The sequence below is a fragment of the Rhyacophila brunnea genome, unplaced genomic scaffold, assembly GCF_057557595.1.
Source record: "Rhyacophila brunnea isolate RB1 unplaced genomic scaffold, BYU_Rbru_1.0 scaffold_24, whole genome shotgun sequence".
Taxonomy (NCBI): domain Eukaryota; kingdom Metazoa; phylum Arthropoda; class Insecta; order Trichoptera; family Rhyacophilidae; genus Rhyacophila; species Rhyacophila brunnea.
The window spans coordinates 18,183,934-18,197,074 of NW_028232904.1; the positions used below are offsets into that span (position 1 = coordinate 18,183,934).

Below are 13,141 nucleotides of genomic sequence, written 5' to 3' on the forward strand. Positions count from 1 at the left end.
CTAGGGCACTTCACAATAGTACAGATGTGCGGTATAATAAAATTAGTCTCCATATCTTCAGAGGTTTAAAAACAATCTAAAGTTTATATGACTGTTTTTATGTAGTTTATAACTAGCGGCCGTTTTATGATCTTGAAGTTAAAATCCCTCCACCAAACCCGTCTCGTACCACCCTCGGTCTTGATCGGGAGTATCACGGGACCCGTCAATTGGTGATGTGAAGCATCTAAGAATTGGCCTGGGAGTGTCCTGGGAAAAGATGCCCAAGACTTAGATTGCTACGCTCAAAGTGAGCTCTGACTGAGTTTACTAAGTTTACTCTAATGCAAAGTGCCAGGGAGAGAAAAAGCACATGGAAATTACTAAAAAGAAAATGAAGCTACTTGTTTATTAAATTAAAGAACGAAGCTAATCATACAGGCAGCAAAATTTATGTAAAGAGATCTTCACGCCCGTAGTAAGACGCCGCAAATTTTTTAAAAGCAAGATAATTGGCCTTAGTAGCAACCAGGTCAGACGGGCCGATGGGTCCAGTAGCTGTTTGGACCGACCTGAGCATTTCCTCCCATTCGGAGCACATATTCAGACACTCCCATAGGATGTGGTTGACATCCTGTATTTCCCCTCCGCATGGACTTGTCGGACGGCTTGCAAGTCCAAGCTCAAAGAGCTTGCCAGCGAATCCACCATGACCAGTCACAAATTGACTGGTGTAATGGTCTGGAGTCAGATATTTGGTTATCTCCATTCGCCACTGTATGTCTGGAAAAAACGTATATGCGTGCCGGCCCTTGGTCGATTCGTCCCACTTTTGCTGCCAGGTCTTAATGGCCGCATCGAGCGACATGAGTTTAATTCTGCGCCTCAATAATGCTACTCCTTCGCCAACTAGCCGAGGGGGAGGGGGACGAGATGAAAATCACCAAGGTCGGCCTCCTCGCCCTTGAGGAGCAATATTGAAGCGCCGCTGACCTGAATGTGCAGGTCAAGTGGGAGAATGCCGGTCAGGACCGGGAGCGCGTCAGTTGTGGTAGTACGGTAGGCCTTGGTAATGGACAGAAGCGCGATGCGCTGTCCTCTTAAAAGAGAGATTCTAAGTTTGACACTTTTGGGAATGCGCGGGCACCAAGCACTGGCGGCATAAGCCGCGATTCCCATAAAAATGGCACCGTAGGCGATCTTGAACGCCCTTACTTTTAAGCCCCATCCTTTTATCCGTTTTATGAACTAGGCACTTGCAAACTGCAAACCTGTGGCTACATTTGTGTTAAACTTTTCGCGCCTCCCAGTTTGGAAATCGCTGTTATAATCATTGCCAATATTGTTTGGTGGAGGCAAAAAAAAACATGTAATGTGAGAAATAAATAATTAAAAATTATAATTGAGTATATGGGGTGGGAGTTTTTAATGGGAACACCGTTAGTAGTGTGGGAAATATATTATGTATTTTTTCTATTCCTGTACTACCCTCTCTTTCTTAGGACCGGATATGAATGGGATAGAGTGATAAAGTAATGTCGAATTATTATACATTGCCACGTATGCCGAAAAATTCATAAATTAAATACAATATTATGTTGCTTATATTATATGATTATGGTAACCGTTCGTTTCGTATTTTAAAGGGTAGTTTTTTTAGCGTAGTATCAATTAAGAACTCTTTTAGAGTACTTATCAATTCTCTAAAGATATCTGATAAATGTAGACGCGAGGTAAAAATAACAAGTCGGAATTGCAAGAAATTTGGAAGAGCAAACACATAAGCAGAACGGCGGAAATGCATTGCGGAATTACCTCTTAGCCGGTTTGCATATCTAAACTCATCTTGACTGTAACACGTTGAATATGTCATTTTGTTGGTGTTCACAAAATATATGTAAGTAATCTAATGTACTATTGATCAAGAATTTCTTGTCTACGTGGTAAAACTGTGAACTAACAAGCCCCTCCTATGCAGTTAATTGTACTTCCGTTTCAAATGAGGAACGCCCCTAAATTTATCATTTAATTTTTTACTTCCGTGGTGTACGGATCTATCAATTTACAAAATTTTATGCTTTTTATAACAAAAATATGTCTAAAACGATCAGGAGTGATATTCAAATTATTATTAGTAAACTTATGGTTTATTACGAAGAAGAAAATGAGTCGCATCTAAAAAGAGAGCTAATATATTATTTAAGCACGCGTTGCCACTATGACAGATACGTCACTGAGAAGTCTTCCATATGCGATTACGGCGACTTCCGGTTATCAACGAGATCTTGTTGTCGGAAAATAACTCCGCACTCTGTTCGAATGCGACATTCTAGTTTGAAACCAGAAGCTGGTGTCTCAACCAACAAATTTCACTAGACTTGGGACGAAGGTATAATATAAATGTCGCACTGGCATAGGTATGTGTAGAATTGGTTTTTTTCATTCGTTTCGGTCTGTCGCGTGACGTCACTGTCCCGGCATGGTCTTGCCTACGCGCACAGAAAACAGTTTCAACATTGACACCAATTTTGATGTATGACTAAATCTTAGATCAGATGTGCGACAGGACTTAGTTTTCCCGATGTCTATAATATACCATATTATGCACCAGACTATAGCTATATAGAAAAGATGAACGGAGAAGCTAGAGGCTTCTGAAATGTCATTTGCCTTTGCCAGATTCTTCAGTTTTTTGGTCTTAAGCAGAGAAAATTTACAACCTGAAAAAACTCGTGATATCGAAGGTCAGAGGAGACGATGAAGTGTTACCTCCAGATAGACAGACCAAATTAAGAATGCCACAGGTTTCATATGGCCCAGTACCGAAAGGAATAGTCATGAAGAAAGCTTGTAGTTTGTTAGCTGTTAAGTTTAATTTTTGAGTGGATACATAATTGATTGACATACAGAACTGTTTACAATATTTGCTTTATTGTGTGCACTTATAGTCACGGTATTAAATTTTGAAGATGTAGGTATATATTATTTAGAGAATATTAATTGAGTTATCTATATGACTTTTGTAATAAATAGTAATATTAGAATAAATACAATATGGGTGGAAAGACTATTTAATTGAGAGGTTAATTTACAACTGTTTGCTTGAAAGGTTTGATATCGACTGATTAACATGATGTTTTCGAGTAACGACAAAGTACCTAATTATCGTCTAAGCTCGTTAGTTATAATTTATGTTGATAGATGTTACTATAAGCTGTCATAGGAACAAATCAACTTTGTCATAATCCTTAGTCACGAGGTCCCGAAGAAGAAAAAGAAGATTTCGAAATACTAACAGTACTTTTATTGGAAATACAATAAAATTAAAAAGTAATATCCAAAACGGTATTGTCCACAGATTAATGTAGACAAAAAACTTATTACATAATTCAGAATTTATTGGAAAAACTTTTAAATGGCAGCTAATAAAATCTAAAAAACACCACCAAGGTTTATTCTAAAAATATATCTTATATTAGGCGAGACAGAAATACTTACATTAAACTCACACCGTTGATATCTAAAGGGAAAACTATGATTTGTATAATATACAAACCATGACCCATATTATGGGTCATCGACTTTACCTCATGAAGTCAGTAACAAAAAATAAATATATACCGTCACCAAATGTACCCTTCCGCATAAAAATGCCTCTAATACCGCATCACAAATTTAAAAACAACATATAAACATATCGCCGATAAATATTATAAAATAAATAACATCTCGCAAACGATCTTGCGAGGAGCGAATTTCGAAGACCGACGGTCACAAATTAAATTACCTGAACCCGAGGGTATTTATTGCCCTTCGGCCCAAGCAAAATATTTACGTTAGATTTCTAAGTTGAAATATCTACCCCTCTCCCCGCATCTTACGAGGGGGTAGACCTGTTGAAAAGAATTCAGTAGTACACTTTCGCCCGCGAAGCCAGGAAATACGTCTTCCGCGCCCCCTTTGTCTTCGCGGAGGGAGCCGCCTAGAAAAAGTAAACTCCGTCTGTCCCGATTTTTTAAATCAGTATATCCCTTGTAGTGTTCCCGTGTTAATAAATAATCGTATAACTCCTACCACGCAAGAGCGAAATAAATAACAAGTGATCTGTGAAACCTAATACATCGTGAATACCACAAGGTACCTAATTAAATCAACCCAAAAAATAACGTCAGTGTAGTGCTTAATCTTAGACTTTTTTTAAGTGTAATTGTAATAAGACCCATGCTTGTCCATGCTTTAGTGTAATAAAACATAATTCTGCGCGGAATTATAAAATAAACGCCTGTGTTATCCATTTTTATACTTGTGCCCGTTATAATAATTATTGTCTCTCACTCACCAATACATCGAAGTACCTAGCCAAATGAAGGACTCCACACATACACCGGAGCCCTAAAAGGTATTAATACATTACCAAAACAGTCCTGGAATTATCCATTTACAATACTTCATTCTTAAAATTATTTTAATACCAAAATATATTTAGTCGAGTCATGGACCCCAATTGAAAGCAACTGATGCCTTCGAGATGCTTCGTATTTCTTGGACAGCACATAGAATGAACCAGTTAATCATCCAGAGAGTGCAAATAAAGGAACGGCTCTCGACAAAATGTCTGGGTCGAATTCTGCAGTTTTTTTACATATTATCCGGCGCAGACCGGACAACCTGGAGAGACTGGTGGTTTTGGGTGGCCTCCAGAGGAGACGAAGCAGAAGAAGAGCGTCGGCGCGTTGGAGTGAACAAGTGTAGGATCTGACTGGGGGCACCATTCATTTTACCCTGACAGAAGTGGAAGATCGAGAGAGATGGAAAGTATTGGTCGTTCAAAGGATGGCAAAATTCAAAGGTGGTTACCATCCTCAATATTTAGAAATGTATAGAAATCATTCTTTCAAAAAAAAAATTACAAGACAAAAAGACCTTTTTAAGTACCACGTTCGCTATTTTCAGTTTTTGGAAAGCTTGCTTAGGATCGTTTTAAGGATGGGTTTGAAGTTAGAAAAGTTTGTCAATTTAATATTATCCACATGTTTTATGCAACAAATATGGTCACCTTAGAAAATATATGACCCAAACCTGTGGTACGAAATAGTGGCGTGTACAAAAAAACATTAAATATACCTGCTGAAAAATATTTTAATTACATTTTCACGTGAAAAAGTATAAATTAAAAACTTAACACTGTACTAGCGGGTGTAATAATCCTTCCATAATTAAAATAACACTTTACGTGTTGAGATGTGTTAACAGCCTCTCGCTATTTTCACGCCAAAGTCTGAATATGAAAATATTTTTACAGCTTTTTCGGATGCGAGAAGCTTTTAGAGGTTGAAAGTTTATCGCTCAAGAGGCGTAGGCATTAAATTGATTGTTAAATATTTCAGGCTTCATATGGGGAAATAGGTCTCTATCCCAATAGGAATAGCTGAAGCAACATTCAACTTAATTCGAAATGTATCAGACTTACGCAGTATGTGAGTATGATAAAAAGAAATGGATCAAGGATGCAGGCCTGCCTGAAGGCAATCAACATAATTAATATCTAAACCATAACGATGTTTTTTTTATAAAACCAATAATTTGTAGATCAACACAAGCATTTTACAACGTTTTTTTTAGGTCGTATTCTTATTAAATTTGTCCGGTGGTTGTTTATCCAGTAAAAATCTTGCAATCAATTTTTAACTAATTTCCCGACTAGCTAGACATTTAAAACTCTTAGAATATATCAGAACACGATGCCAATGCATTACTTTTAGCCATCTTTAAGTAGAATTGAATTAATTTTCAGTTAATTCTGTTTTGTATGAAAAGTTAATTCGGAAGAAATCCGTAATCCAATCCACTATTATTGGTTGCTAGGGGTCTGAGGTCCTAGCAACTAAATTATGAATATATACGTACGTTACTATGAAAATCAATAGGCCCTGGCCGAATTCAAATTATCAATACCCGATGCGGGTTGGAGAATAGTTTTCAATAAGGCATATTCTCTTAGCCGGCACAATTTTTATTTGACTAGCATCAAGTAGAGTAGTCTGCGTGCCAAAGTCCTTAAAGAAACTTCGAAAGTAAATGCGAGGTATCCATAAAGGCATCTAGAAAAAAAAATATGAAATATCAAAATGACATTTCAGTATTATTTATATCAAGTCCCTACCTACAAATTTTTTTGATCGCTTAAGCTAGTCAAGTCAAGTTTATATTATGATTCAACAGAAAATTTAAGAACGTTGTGTATAAAAAGTTCTTTTATCTTGTAATTATTAATGTCATTATGTTGTTTCATTTACAAGGTATGAATATTTTTAATGTTTCCGTAGTACAGTGCCAATATTATATACTTGGAATAAAATACAAAAAAATGTAATCAAATATATTAACTATCTATCTTATTTTATACTACATTAATAATCGTAAACCTTGATAACATAGCAACATTTTTTTCTAATGACAATATTCGGCGTAAAGAATATCTTAATTTGCTTCGCTAGCAGGCACTATGAATTTGGTCTTGTTACTCTCCAACATGTCCATGTGGTGGAGAAATACAGGATGCAAACCACATCCCCTGGAAATGTTCTAAAATGTGTATGGAAAGAGCTGCTTAAGTCTTTTTAACCAACTGTTGGGCCCATCCAGTCAATTTTATTGCATTTAGAAAATTTACCGCGTCATACTGCCAATGTGAAGATCTCTTCACTTAGAATGTTCAGTAGTTTTTTATTAGTTTTTGTAACTTACTACAATTTTTAATTTTACCATGGGTACCTTTAACCAAGTAATGTAAATTCAGTCAAAGCACATTTGAGTGCATGGTGGCCTTAGTCCTGGGTAACTGCTCCTGAAACATAAACTCAGTCATAAACAATGATATGATGTTTGCGACTTTCATGGTTGATTGTTATCTTATTTATAGATTTCTGGGTTTTTCAATCCGGTATCTCTGGTCGTCACAACTGATACAACACATTACTCTGAGCAACGTTTGCTGTAAGTTAATTGGATTTATTTTGACATTCTTAGAGCGGTATTCGCATTCATACATCTACACTAAACTTCATTATAAGATATCTCTTTAGAGTGGTCTCTGCAACAAGCCCGAAACGTCGAGGAAAAAAGGTAGAAGTACTCACGGTGACACCCCATAAATCTATAAATACTACTGTTTCACATCAAACGCAGGGTCCCGAGATACGCCCCATTAAAACAGGGTGCATTTTGTGTAAAATAAGGTGACGAAGAGATTCTGGATGTGTTTTTTAGCAGGAAAAGCTATTTGCGGCCCGATATATTATTGCTCCACTGAACTGTTCCGGGTAGCAGACAACAAACCTAAGATCGCCTTGATGGTGACCGACCTCCGCTAGGGGATGGCACAATACGAAGAAAGAATATTATTGTTCGTCACTCAATTTGGCCCAAGTGAAATTAGAAGGTTACCATTAGGCCACTGAAGTGGTGGTTTTTCCGCAATCTATGTAATTAAAATGCCATATAATATGAAAAAACCAAGCGAGAGAGTTTTTTTTAATAATAGCATATGTATACATCCAAAAATAATTGCACCTTTTCAATAATAATCCAACTGGCATGAGAAATAATTAAGTCTTTACAATACCGTAATAGGTCTTTTCCACAAAACGTAATACTGCACCAAAGCCCGGGGCTATATTCATACATCATCCGATATAAATACCCACGCGCGACTGCTGGGAATTATGAATTGTGATGCACTTTTGTGCAAGCTGCATACTGCAGAATGCAGACGATCCGCCGAGATGATTTGTTGCCATTGTGTTAGTTTGGTATGCACCCTTTCAGAAGAGCAGCACTCCTGTGACGTGAGTATATATAGTATTACCAACTAAACTTTTGTAGCACTCGACGGAGAATATTTATTAAATAAATAAGACATATTGGTATACTTTGTATAATAAAACAATAAGACTAAACATAAAAAAATGTATAATATAATATTTTTACGGTTGTTTATTATCGTAATTAGTTTTTGAGATGTCACTGCAATGTTTATTTATTTATTTAAGAATACAAAACATTGTGGACATAATAAATCTAAATTCAAGACGTACACAACATGATATTTATATTATAAGTCAAATATTAATGGTTACATGGAAGTTGTACGTATGTAGTTCATCGTGGGACACTTATTCGTGCGCCGCAGTACGTGAAACATGAGTTCGTATAACATTTTATCAAATGACGAGTTCTTCGTTGAACATTATTCACTGTGAAATACATTTGTACGTATCTTACAAAATGCGGCGATAGTTTGCAAAAAGTACTGTTCCAATTAGATTAACCCTAACCTAACCTAACCTAGTAAAGATACCTCCGAATGTTGTAGCATACGTACAAATATACTCCACGGTGAAGTGTTCAACGAAGAATTCGTCATTTGATTAAATGTTACATGTACTGCGGCGCACGAATAGGTGTCCTGCGGTGAACTGTTTATGTACAATTTTCCGAATATGAAGTCAAACATTACCCTCACAAGAGAGAAGAGAATATAAAAATTATATATAATAACAATAATAATAATAACAAAAAAAAAATCAAAACATACTTAAGTACAATTTAATACAGAAAAATACAGTTTCAAAAACAAAATGCAAAGTACATCATTGAAAATGTAAATGTCTTTAGGGAGCGCATTTACTAATCTTGCACCCCTCGCTGTTCTTTCTCTTTTTTTCCTTGGCTTTTAAAGCTCGTTGCAGGGGCTATAGAGATCTCATATTTAAAGTATACTGTTAGGTTAGGTTAGGTTAGGTTAGGTTAGGTTAGGTTCGGTGTCGAAAACGGGATTGTTTAGCTTAGGCCTTGTCCAGATGGTGCGATTTAGCTCGCATGTATTCCAGGTACATGTGACCTCATTGAGACGTCCACTCGCATTCGCGCGCGACTCTCGAAAACGCGGCGTTTTTATTGCCAATTCAAAATGAATTACGACCGCTTCAGTTCGAAATGACAGTTTTATAGACATTTCAAAATAAATTACGTCGCCTAGGTTGTACAATGACAAGAATACATCTTGCCAGTTACCGCGGCATATATATGAAGTCTTAAAGGAACCGAGTATCATGATTGAGTTGTCAGCCTTTATTCTCGTACTCGCGTTTGTTTTTTTTTATGCCGATTCAAAAATGAATTACGCCACTTAGCTTGTTCACTGCCAAATGAAACGCGCTATTGCTAAAACAACCGGAAGTCATGATGTTTTTAAATATAACCTCATTGTCTCTAAGCAAAACTGTATAACTATGAAAAAAAAGTAGTCTGTAAGATGAGGGTATTGATTTTTACATGATTTGAATATCAAATAACTCATGGAATAACACACTAAGTCACAATAATGTATTATTACCTTTTGGCTATTGTTTAATAGAAAAATAATTACAAGATAAAAAGAACTTTTTATATATCACGTTTTTAAATTTTCTGTTGAATCATATAAACTTGACAATTCTATGTATTAATAATTTAGGACAAATAGGGCAATTGTCAACAAATCATTTTTTTGCTATTTTGCAACAAACAAACAAATATATAATACTGAAATGACATTTTGATTTCCATAGTAACGCACGTTTATATTAATAATTTAGTTGCTAGGACCATCCCCTTAGCAACCAAGATACGTGGATTGATTACGGATTTCTTCCGAAATAACTTTCCATACAAAACAGAATTAACAGAACATGAATTCAATTCTACTTAAAGATGGTAAAGTATTAAAAAATGCATTGGCATCGTGTTCTGGTATATTCTAAAAGTTTCAAATGTCTAGCTAGTCGGGAAGTTAGTTAAAAATTGATTGCAAGATTTGTACTAGATAAACAGCCACTGGACAAACAAAAATACGAGCTAAGAAAAACGTGGTAAAATAGCACATCGGCCAATTTTTATTTCGGATTTTTCCTCAAAAAGTTAGTATTAATAAGTAGAGTGATGATTATATTACATTCTATTGTGATATGATAAATAGCGTGGAATACAAACCTATCTCTAGTTGGTGTCTAGCAAGTGACATCGATGTAACTGAAATAATTAAGTAGGATGCATTATATGTTTTTTGGGGGCTGAAACAACTACTTACCAAATAGGTTTGAAAGGAAAAATTGTATTCTGAATTTATTTCTAAAAATATGCATTACTACTGAAAGGGACATTAGCCACGAACTTAGCGAAAGAATTATGTTAGCAAAGAAAACTTAACATGGTTTACTAAGACACTTCAGATAAAGATTTTTTTCCCAAAAGAAACTAAAATAAAGTCTACAAAACCCTCATCGGGTTTATATTGATCTATTGATTGGAATTTTGACCTTCGTAAAAAACTAAATTTCTTTTATATTTAGAAGAGTCTTTTTAATGGAGATAACTACTTCTTCTTCTTCTTTGGCCATATCCGCCCCTTAATTGGGGCATATGGACACCACGCGGCGCCTCCAAGAATCCCTGTCGCTCGCCAGTCTTCTTGCTTCATTCCAGGTCAAACCAGCATCCCGTAGCTCCGCCGTATATACTCTGTACATAGTATTTAGCGGCCTTCAAGGATGCCGGAATCCGGTCGGCTTGAAGAACGGGCAACCCAGGTTGAGGTTTTCTTCTGGCATCCGCAGCACGTGGCTGAGCCAGGTCCAACATCGCCTCTTCACGTTCATGGTGCGTTCTCTTATCTCCTCGTTGCTCCTAAAGTCATACCCACCGCACACCCAATATTCGTCGCAAACATCTGTTTTCGAAGCTCAGTATACGGTTGCTCTGAGCCTTTGTAAGGTGCCATGATTCTCTACCGTAAAGCAGCACCGTCAGAATGCAAGCGTTAAATAGGCGGCATTTGGTTTTGAACGAGTACAATCGTGAGTCCCAGATACTCTGCATCGAGTTGAATGTTGCTCCAGCCATTCCCATTCAGATAGCGAGCTCTTTCTGCAAAATGCCATCTCCCGTGATGTGTACCCTCTGGTACTTGAAGCTGTCGACGCTCTCGATGTTTTGTCCGTCTAACACCTCTTTCCCCCCCTTCTTAACTACTTCTGCAGAATATTAATATATATATCCATTACGCTCGTTATCAGTAAATTTAATTAGGATTTCCTGGAAGCATTAATATTATCGAATATCCTGCGGCATCTCAACAGCTGAGGTGCATACTTGGAGATTCTCTGGGATAATCAATGATCAAATTACTTCGCGATATCGCCTTTGGCACTATTGCACTAAGCAGGTATACAAAGGTAATGCATGTTTAAGCCAAAGCAATCTATTTTTGCTATGTACCTTTGATAATAATCGACACTATTCTTACTTCTATACGTCTGATAATGCGTTTTATTATGCAATCACAGTGCACACAAAAGAGAATGCATTTTATACAAACATGAATTAATTTTGCTTTTTTTTTTAATATTCAGTTCCATATAGGACAAATATAGTTCTTCTTTCAAATACCCTTAAATACGTTTTTTTGGATCGCTTAAGCTCGTCAAGTCAAGTTTATAAATTATGATTCATCAGAAAATTTAAAAACGTTGTTTATAAAAAGTTCTTTTTATCTTGTAATTATTTCATGGTAGGTTACTAATACCGTGTCCGGAAACTTGTAAGTACGCAGTTCGCCGTATCACACTTCACCTTGAAATTTTGTATCGGACATAATATTATATGACCGTATATTAAAGACCGACCAACCTCTTTGAGTCGTATAGTACTGAAATAAAATTCATGTCTAAATAAAACACGGTTCTTGTCAGTTTACAGAAAGCCAGCAGAAAACAAATTTTGAAAATAGCTGATATACTGGATTATTAATTCTTAGATTAGGTTACGTTAGGTTAGGTTTTCATTATTAAATAAAAGAATTTTGCCAAAATCGGCAATCAAAATTGAATTAACGTTCATATTGAATTTAATAAAATTGGAGACCGTATAGTATATTATATAACGGTCATCACCTCTTTCCGATAAGGAAGCTCACGGTGAACTGTGCCACAGTGAAATGTTTTACGTACAATTTACATGTATCCTACTAATACAACTGTTAATATTGCGAATAGTTGTTAAGAGCATACTTCAGTGAAACGGAAAATAATTTTAAACTACAGGTTCGACGAAATTTTAGACTCGCTGGCAATCGGAGAGCGAAAGTCAAGCTGTGAACACGTCAAATTGTTTCGTGATGGCGACGAGGGTATTAATTCTTAAATCGTGTAAAGATGACTAAAACCGTTACCCATTTACTTAAAAAGAAAACATGTTAATGAATATGTTATTATTGTTATTAATAGAACAATAAACAGAACATTAAATGGATACATGTTGAATTTTTATGACAATTTATGTTTTGTTCTGCAGGCGTCGTTTGCACAATCTTCGCGTCGCGTAGTCACGATCGTTTTAGACCATGCCCCAGCTGAGGTATAGCCTTAATAATCACGATATCGGTGTTTCAATCATCACAAAAAAATGATTACTATCTTTGTAATTTAAATAACCGCAGTGATATTATTATTATTAGCATAACCTATTCGGCAGATCTCGGGAATCTAAATATGACTTGCAAAGACACACGAGGTATCGGCAGGTATTTTTCGATTCTTTACGCTGAACTCATGATGTACAGATTAATATAGAAGAATAAAGCTCTAATTAGTTACCTGTACATTATTTTGGCGGTATGGTGTATATCAACTAGACTGAGTTGGTTAAATAAAATTTGAAAGGCTCAAAATCAAATAATCATTATTGTGTGTCCATATAGTACAAGATAAGAAAACGTATAACACTAAAGTTGTGCTTACTGCAAGGTAACGTGCAGAACGCTTATGTTCATTTCATACTAGTAATTAATATCAAATATTTATCTATCTGTGATAAGAAAGGCGGAAAGTTTGAAAATCATCCCCTAATGTGAATCAAACATGCTTGTTTGCGAAACCGCAGCGTTTATGAAATACAGCCTTAAAATCATATTTTTAGTTGCTGTTAAGGTCACAATATATAGGGCATCCAATTAACGGGGGAGAAAATACTACCTAGTTAGCGGGTTTATAACGTCAAAAACCATTGTATAAAACAGGGTTTCCCCAACTTTTTCTGCAATTGAACACTTCGCAAACCCGAAAAT

The 13,141-nt window shown here is 36.0% G+C and overlaps 1 protein-coding gene across 1 annotated transcript in view; it reads left to right on the plus strand.

Annotated features, from left to right (window-relative positions):
* LOC147069135 (E3 ubiquitin-protein ligase RNF13-like) overlaps positions 1-13,141 on the plus strand; it is a 538,012-nt gene that overhangs the window by 278,084 nt on the left and 246,787 nt on the right. The window lies entirely within an intron of this gene.